Source organism: Thunnus maccoyii, chromosome 4, assembly GCF_910596095.1.
Source record: "Thunnus maccoyii chromosome 4, fThuMac1.1, whole genome shotgun sequence".
NCBI lineage: Eukaryota > Metazoa > Chordata > Actinopteri > Scombriformes > Scombridae > Thunnus > Thunnus maccoyii.
The window spans coordinates 16,188,254-16,197,942 of NC_056536.1; positions in this window are offsets into that span (position 1 = coordinate 16,188,254).

Below are 9,689 nucleotides of genomic sequence, written 5' to 3' on the forward strand. Positions count from 1 at the left end.
GGCAATGATGAGAAAGCCACAGAATGTGAATGTATGTGCATAAATATTGGCATTTCACCAAATCTCATTCATATAACATGGCCCACCTGAATGAGAATCGTGCCTTGCAGGGTCGTATGCTATTACAAGTTTAATGTGAAATCTGGATCGAAGAAGATGAGAGAAGGGGGCCTCGGCATCTGAAATGGAAGCATTCATCTTCCGTTTCTGTTGGTCAGCAATTGTGCTCAAAGGAAAGGAAAAAGCACAGCGAGAAAAGCTGATCTCGAAGAAGAGAAATCATTTTATACCAGACCAAACGATGAAGCCTATTTCACCCTTTGGTCTGGTACAACTGGCTATGCTGGGCTTCCGTTTATTGCATTCATCAGTGAAAATATGGAAGACTTATGTGTGATCTTATGTGTCTGTGGCTTCACATTTCTGCTCCCAGAGCTTCTTAGAGGAAAACAATTTATTTTGGACAGTAATTTACAGATGTAATTTTCTTCCTGTATCATTTGTGAAGAAAGCACATGTGTGATCATGGACAAGGCTTTCCATTCCTTAAGTGTCTTCTTCTATTGTTGCTATGTCAGTGTGTCAGTGAAGAGAACGACTCTTGAAAGAGACCATTGTTCGGGTTCACGTTGTCAATGGAGACGGGGCCATGGCTAGGATTAGGTGGACAACAGGCAGCTTTCACCAGGCTCCTGCTTTGTCCAGGTCCTCTCCAACAGGCTGGACACTTTAGAAAAGACACCCTGGTGAGCCGTGCCCCGCTCTGTTGCCCCTGTTTCCCTGAACACTGGGCATGAGTTAGACCCTGGAGAAAAGGTTTAATAAGGAGTGGAGAATAGCCATTAGCTCCCTACCAACCTCTGTTGATGGAGGAGAAAATAGAAGGACCAATAGACCAACAAGAACTATTGCAGTCTGTGACAATCACATAAGGGAAAACTAATTCCCTTTCCTGAGGTTAAGCTTGACGTCCTCCAATTCTGAGAAAATACTACATCAAACACTTGGCCTCAGTCATGAAAAATTAAAGAAGCCAGAGTTTAAAGAAAATTTGAGTTGTTACAGCTTACCTGATTTATCCTGTCTAATTCAGCAGGGGTTCCACACTTATCTAGAGCTGTGTGTATGTGAGCTTGTCTCTTTATTACACTCAAACATGCATGCGTATTTCCTCCCAGTGAAGTCATGGTGTCACTGGATGTACTCGCTCACATTCTACTCTTCTATTTTGCATGCAGATGGCAAACATTGATTTCCCACATGCCTGCCCTGCATATATGAATTGTCTTTTCAAAATTAAATCAATTTTCAATCAATTTTCTAGAGTTCTTTTCCGCCACAAACACATCTATCAATAGCTGCTGGTTTGAGAGGACGGTGATTGAGTCATAATTAAAGGACCAGTGTGTAGGATTTAGTGGCATCTCGCATTAAGGTTGCAGATTGTTACCAACTGAATACCGCTCCCCTCACCTTCCCCTTCCAAGCATGTAGGAGAACCTGCTGTGGCCACGAAACTCCCGAAAAATAATCTAAAACCAGTGTTTGGTTTGTCCATCTTGGGCAACTGTAGAAACATTGTGGTGCAACATGGCAGGCTCTGTGGAAGAGGACCTGCTCCCTATGTAGATATAAAGGGACTCAGCAGCCAGACATTGCTCCGTTCTCTGTTTTGGAGAGGCAGAGATTGACACTAAAATGAGAAAAGCTGGTCCACCTTAGTCCACCTAAAGTGAGCCTGGTCAGATTAGGCTAACCTATTGTTGCTAACTTCGGGGCTAACTTCACTTTTCCAGCAGTTGGGGAAACAACAGATGAGACGTTTCTTGGTTTTGAGAAGCTGCAGCATTTAGTAACTGACACACTGCAGCCTATATTGTACATTTACTGCCAGATCGGTAACTTACTGCTAACGTTTTCCTCTGTTCCGCTCACATTCACGTCACTTTTCTGCCGCTCGCTCATTACGCACTGCCCTAAAGGAGCTACCCCATTTTTATTACAGTTCCTTTCACATAGATGTCCTTTGAAGAATGAGGAGAGGGAGGTGGTGGTGCACTGCTGCTGTGGAATGAATATAGAGGAAACACTGATATTATTTTCAATTTCTGCCAAGTCTGTTCTGCTAGATGCCACTAAGTTCTACACACTGCACCTTCAAGTGAGATTTTACCCACATAGACCTATGCCACTCTGGTGGCCAAGAGGTTTATCTCAGTTAGCTGTGATAAGTTCTTATTCATACTATAACTGCACCGAACTGAGATAACATTCATAGGAACAGAGAAGTATTATAACTGATGAAAAATGTCAGTTTCAGCTTGCCACTGTGCTGCTGCTCTTTGCAACCACTTCTGGGAATAAACCACAAGGATAAAGTTTTTCAGCCAGCAGAGTTGGCTGAAAGTACAATGTGCCCTGTGACTCACTGTCCAGCCTCACGCCAAAAAGAGGGAATCAATTGAAAGATATTTGAAATTATGAATACATTCATGCAATTTGCAGCTGACCTATTCACAGTGAATAAATGCATACCATTATTTAAGGAAATCATCTTCATTAAGTAAGCATTTTTGCAAATTAATGTCAGTGACTTGTAGTGTCAACATACAACTTGCCTCAGTAAGCAAGGTTCTGTTTTGCATCAGTTATCATTTTTGATCACCCTGCCCTCATTTGTAGGACATGAAGATGAATGTGACTCTAGTATATGGCATTACATATACCGATGATTTTTTAAAATTTAATTAAAAGCACGCCTCTCTAGATTCAAGGGAGAATTTGCTGTCATGCATTACAAGTGTGTGAAGTTCAAAGGTTTAGTGTCTTATTGATAGTAACTAGTGTTACATCCTTCAGCTAGTGGAGTAGCTCATTGTCTTTAATTACAGCTTAAAGATGGCAGGTTCAAAGGATGGGCACACACACCACACACACACACACACACACACACGCACTTTTATAGGTTTTAATCCACTGGTAACATTAAGGAATAATCCCACGAGCAGCACTCACTATCTACACTCCTTAATTGTTTTTCCTTGCCCTTGATTTTAACTCCTCTCTTTTTAAATCAACATTAGAGGCATTAAGAGCTATAGTCCAAATGCCAGCAAACATTGTAACTGATCCACAGAGCTGGTGTAAAAAGGAAGATCTCCACATCTGGAGTTAATGCTAGACTGGATCAGGATTTAGTCTTGTCAGCACCTTCTCTCCTTTATCTCCCCTGGCTTGTCTACCTGTTGGCCTCCCTACTGCCACAGCACAGAAATCAGACACCAAAACAACAGAAAATGCCTGTGCATATTGTAATTTGAAACAGCTAGGAGTCCATTTAAATTCTAAATTCAACTCCTTGACCTCCATATGTCCAAAGACCTGTTTCCATACCCCCAGTCTGCATGCCTACATGGCGTGGAAAATTCAGGTTTCCCAGTTCCCAGTGTCACATGTCCCTGTCCAGATTAACAACATGCATGGACGTGACCACAGACCTTCCAACACTACAAGCTGATGCCAACAGTGTATGTAACAGAAAATCTGTGGATAGACTGTGTTCAAACATGTTGACATGAAGACATTGTTCAGCCAGCTTTCTCAGAAGTTCCTCTCTGGTCACAAGTCATGATTAACAGCACAAAGGCAAGGTGAAAAGAGTTTCTCTGTAAATATAACAAATACAAAATCAAGAGTTTTGATTATGTTTTTGAGGCTCCACAGGCACATAGCTCTCTCTTTAAAGAGGAAAATCAATAGAATTTCAATAAAACCTCAAGCTATTAGCAGCCAACTAACACGGCCTTATGTTTATCAAACGCTCACCAACCTCTGAAGTGTGAAGCTATTCATCGACCTGTGAAGTCTGTGAGTGTCTTATCACTTCAGAGCGGTAAATCTGATGTGTCTGTTAAGTTTTGTGAATGACCTCTGTGATGTGTGTGTGTGTGTGTGTGTGTGTGTGCTGCGTCAGTATCTGTGAGCGCTGTCAGTGTGTTGTGGAGCCATGCCACGGGATTTAACCCGCCTGCATTGATCCCCAGGTTGCTCAGGGCTGCCGCCTAATTCTCCAATTTTCAGCTGTTAGAGATAGAATTGGAATAATAAACAGCTGAACCTCCCACTAATAATCCTGCTGAACGCCCCCCACCCCGTCCCCGTCCGTCTCTTTATTACACACACACAAACACACACTGCCCCTTCCTCCACTGCCCAGCCAGCCCTCTTCAGGGCAACTGGGCCTGGGGTAGAGTTTCTCCCTCTGCCCTAATCTCAGCCAAAGCCCCAGCACTCGTTCTTCTGCTCTAATGAAATGATACTGGTCAACCTTGGGGGCCTGGAACTGATTATCGCCACCAACACGCACACACCCACCACACACGCACGCACACACACATTTGTGGATTGTATACATAAAAGCACACACAATTCTTACACACATTCCTCAGAATAGGTAAAGTGTGCACACTCAACTTTCAGAAGGGTCAGTGGATTGTTTTTCCAATATCTCACTGTGTCCTCTAACACTAAAATGCTTCATTGAGCTTTGAAATGCTGTCACAGGAGGGGGCAAACAGGAAATTACATGTAGTGTGTGTTTTGAAAAACAAAATGTGCAAAATTTGTCTCACACTTTTCTCTGCCTGCAGGCCTTCATGTTTGAGTTTGGATGTTTAGTTTCCCTTAAGTAGTGCGTTGGTCCAGGCCAGTCTACACAGTCCTGGAAGCAATTAGTGTCCTGAGGTCAGACCTTGGAGTCTGATACCTGAGGTCTGGTCCACGCAGTCCATTTAGCTGTTCAGAGCCTCCAGATTCACAAGGTTCTAACTTTGGCTATCTATAATGTCAACTACAGTGCCTACAAACTTTCAGATTACACAGGTGCATTGGTTTGTATGTATCTGTAGCGGGGAAAATAATTACATTCCATTTTGATAATCTTTCTGGCAGTCTACAAACCTTTTGGAAGATTTTGAAAGTTTTTATTTTCATTTGCAGTGACTATGACAGTCTATGGGTAATCTTTTTTTTGCTGCTTGTCAATTAAAAGACCTTTTCCTGTCAAAGTAGGAAATGTTTGAACACGTTTAAGAACACTGTGGACCAGACTTGATGAAAATAGTCAAAAGTCTGACTGTATTTAGCTTCAGTTGTAGATGAAAACTGTTCATTTTTTTAATTGCTGTTAAACAACATCTGATTGGCGGATATGTTTTCAAACTGTAACAGAAAAGAACATGTTTATTGGCCCCATCAGTCTCTTCATGAATTAATTAAACATGTTAGATAAGATTTAAACTTTTATATTTATAATCCACTTCACCCAACCACCTTGCGTGCATGTGACAGCTTAGGTACTCCATCATTGTCCTTAAACACATGACCCAGCATGTTGTGTTGGATGATCATGATTGTGCAGTTAGAAGTAACTTCATCCTTGCCAATCTTTAGATGATGTTTAGATGTATAGATGTCCTACTGTACTTTCATAATACAACTACGACACTGAATCACAGTCTCAGATGAAGGATTATGGCCATACAGCCATTAAGCATGATACTTTGCTTAGCGAATCATCTTTTGGGGCTGCGCTGCATGCAGATTTTCATTTAATCAAATTAAATACAGGCCTGAATCAGCAGTTTGGCTTGATGAAACCAGCTGACCTGCTAACACAGTTCATCGTTTGGGCGAACAACCTGCTGAATGGAGGTGTTGAGTTGACATGCCCTGGAGTATGAGGTCAAACACTAGCGTGTTGACCTGTACCCTCATTCAGGAGTCACTTTCAGGCTGCCATGGCTCTTTTGTCTGCCTCTCATATCTCTCCATTAACCTCATACTATCATGCACCTATGCAACTTTCCGGTCCTGACAGTAAACCATGTCCCCCAGTGTCCACTAGACTGGATGTCCTCTGAGCATTTGGGGAGCCTGAGCCATCACAAGTGTGCAGAAATATCTTAATGCATGTCAGAGAAGGGGGGCAGGATCTTCTAGACTGACACCTGTCAAACTCACTCATGTGAAACTGGAGCTAGTCTGTGCAGTCATACCTGCTTTGTCTCCTTCTCATTCAAACTCACTCTTTCAGTCTCATTTTCCTCAGTTTTTGGCTCATCTCGTGTCCTGGGGCCCTGAAGTCTTTGTGCTTCAGTAGTGCTGGGCTCAGCATGCTGCCTGTGTCCACACACTGCTGCCTCAGCACTAATAAGGCAATAGAGTGATAGAGAGAGCACCAGAGTTGTCTGCTTTCAACATCCCTACTCAACCGTACCCTCACCTAACCCCCCACAGAGGCACCATTAGCAAATCTATTGAGGATCCCATATTAGGGAAAACATTAAGGAGTCTAATTGTGGTTGTGAACTGGGACTCACTGGGTGTGTTAAGTTTTGTAACCACTCTAATGAGTTGCAGCGTTTCCTCCAATGGGTTTATTGCCCTACATTCCAATTTGAGCCATGTCACTGACCACTGGGGCATCTCCTAAAATAGCTCAACCCACATGTCTTACAAAAGAGAGTTTTCAGAAACCATGTGTTTAAAGGGCACTTCCGGTTTATTACAACTTTATTTTCTCTCTGCTATGTTAACAATTAAGTAACCGAAACCCAGGAACAAGCTGACGTTGATACAACAAACAGGGCAAGAAATTGTGATCAGATAGGTTGAAAACAAGCCAATAGTTTAATAGTTTATCTAAACTGCTTTATTTCGAGGCAAAACTGAAATTTAGCTCATCAAAAATGTTGCTAATAATTCCTCTTTGCACAGGGAAAGTGTGTATGTGCATCACTATGCCCAGTAGGGTAGGTCAAAGTAGAACCAGAAAGTTGGTAAATTGTGAAGAATCTTTACAACATACAGTTTGGGTATTTCACATAAGTTTGGCTAACCTGAAGGTTTGCTTAAATTGTATGTGGTAATCCGACTTTGTATTTTGTGCCCCTGTGTTCCCAGAACTCAGCAGTTAACTTAATGAGTACAATTGTATTGATAATGTTGTCCAATGATATAACAAAGCTGTATCATTGGACAACATCATGAACTACAGGATGATTAATTTCTTGTCAGCATGCCTTTGGGCTACTCTGAGAGCAAACACTTTCCATAATACTGTCACATGATGAAGTGCATTGGATGCTCTGGACACCAAACATATGATCACAATGTCCCTCTCTATTTTCAGCTGGTTCACCCGCTCTATTTGCTCACTTGTATATGGATATTTGCGTTGGACTATGCGTGTGTGTGGGCGGCATCCTGTAGCTCAACTGGAGTACCGGCTCCGTGTAACTGGAGGAGATGACTGGACCATGTGGCCCTCAGTGTGGCGCTAAAAACAGCCTGACAGCTGCGTGTGAAGAGCAAGTAAATGAAACTGGAACAGCATCTGATCATGAGACAGATCGACTAGAGCTATTACCTGTTTTTTTAAATCATTTTTACCTTTGTTCTCTTTGAAAAGTATTATTGTGACTGCCAGAAATCTTATCAGCTGAAAAGGTAAAACATGTTTTACAAGACATAGAAACCTTCCTGTTGTATTTGTGTGATATTTATCATTGTCATAAACAGCATTACAGTAATGTGATTATTTTTTTCAGTAATACAAAGGGTAAAGGATTACAAATTTAAATTAATTACATAACAGTTAAATACCAGTGCTCCATTTCTTCAATGCATTTTGGTGGCCAGCTTGTTTGCTTGGATTGGATGTTGATATCAATTTAATCTATGTGCGTTCAGTGGACAGACTGCTCATGATGTATTAGCTGGTGCAGGGGTCTGGTGGTGAAAGGATGTGTCTAGCTCCTCCCAATATAGGAGGAATAAAAATTCCTTACAGTAATACCAAAGTTGTTTTAGATGTTTAGTCTTAAACGGCTAGCTAGCCAATGAGTTGGGAAGGTTTGTGATCGTTGTGGCTTCGCTGTGAGGACAAGGTCTGACTATTATCTCCAGGAACCCAAAATTTCAGTCATTACATTTAATGGGAAGAATGTTGAAAATACCCATCGGATGGCAGGCAATCTTTTTTTGTTGGGAAAAAAAATGACCTTCTGGCAGGTGCAAAATAACAAAAAACACAACAACAACATCACTACGAAAAAAACTATAAAATACTAAAATATAAAAGATGGCACAGATGTTCTGACCATAGACTATATATAAATGCTGGGTGTGACGTCACCCATTGGGTTGCATTGGAGCCAGTTTGAAGTCCAGAACTGCAGCTCTTTTCGGTTTGGAGCCAGGACTTTCTAGATAAGGAGTGTGGAGTGTTGCCTTTTACGCCCTGGAAACATGGCCTGCTACCTTGGACCGAAGCTAACAGTAACTTTCTGGGAACACCCTGTTCAATGTTAGTTACTTTAGCTAAATTGTGTTAACGGGGCAGGTATCAAGTAACATTAAACTTACTGAAACAATGCAACAATAGTCCAAATCAATGAAGTCTAGGAGCCGGGGAGAGCAGCAGATGAGTGAACTGTCAATCACAGCTGTCAATCAACGCCCACACGGCAGACATCGAAGTTTTCAAATCTTATTAACAGATCAAATGTTATTAAGCAATATTTTCGAAAATGTCCACTAGTACACTTATTACAGGGCCTGCATTTAGCAATTGAGACCATAATAACTCATTGAAAAAATAATTGACTAATTGAATTCAGTTGGAGCCTGGGATTTTTTGGAGCCAGTATCTTCAAGGTACTTCTTGGCAGCACTGAGCACACTGCTGCTGAACAGCACTCCAGTCAGGGGCAAGAAGGACGTCTCATTTTTAAAGGTGACCTACTGTGCTTTTCCTTATTTTCAGTTATATATATGATGTTACAATGTCAGATATTCATATTTACGTGGCCAAAATATCAAATGAGGTAAACGTATGTAAAAGTAATCCCTGTGAGCAAAAAGCTTAGGCTTCAGACTTCTCTGAACGCTTGGTTTCCAACGTTTTTTTTCTACTTTCAGCCTGAGCTGATGTTGGCTTGTGACGAATTTCTTTATATGGTCATCTGCCCCACGCACAGCGTGCAAGTTCACTGCTCCGCTCCGCTAACAATATAGCATTTTTCCATTGTTTTGGGGGTAGTCACGCTCAGCCATGACTTATCGAGCTGGCATACTGTGAGTGTTTTTCCCTTACACAGCGGGGCAAAGTAAAATAAGTAGTTTACCTGTTGGAAGTGTGCTGGTCATCTGCGGCTCTTCATCAAACATCATCATCTCTGTGGCTGTTTCTGCTTGTACTATTCCTCCCTGCATTATTTCTAACTGATCCGCTCAACAAAGAGCTCCAAATATCTCCATATGTTGTTGTGTCACCTGGTTTTTAGCACCGCTAACGAAGCTCTGCTAATTTAGTACGTTTCATTTCCTGTAAATTCTTTACAATAAAAGTCTCCCGTTATTTAGTCATTTATTGGCTTTTAATATGAAGCAGTAAAGCAGGAAATGTTGGGTTTTCATTGGTGGTAACTTAAAACAACTGATACATCTGTCCCTCGGTAGGCTTCTGGACAGCTGGCCAATCAGAACAGAGTGGGCTCGATGGGAGGGGGGCCTTAAAGAGACAGGAGCTAAGACTGCCTGTTAGAGACAGAGGTTGAACTGAGGTCTGCATAAAGGGCCAGTATAAGATAAATAAAGATTTTTTTGAACTGTGAATCATGCAAAGC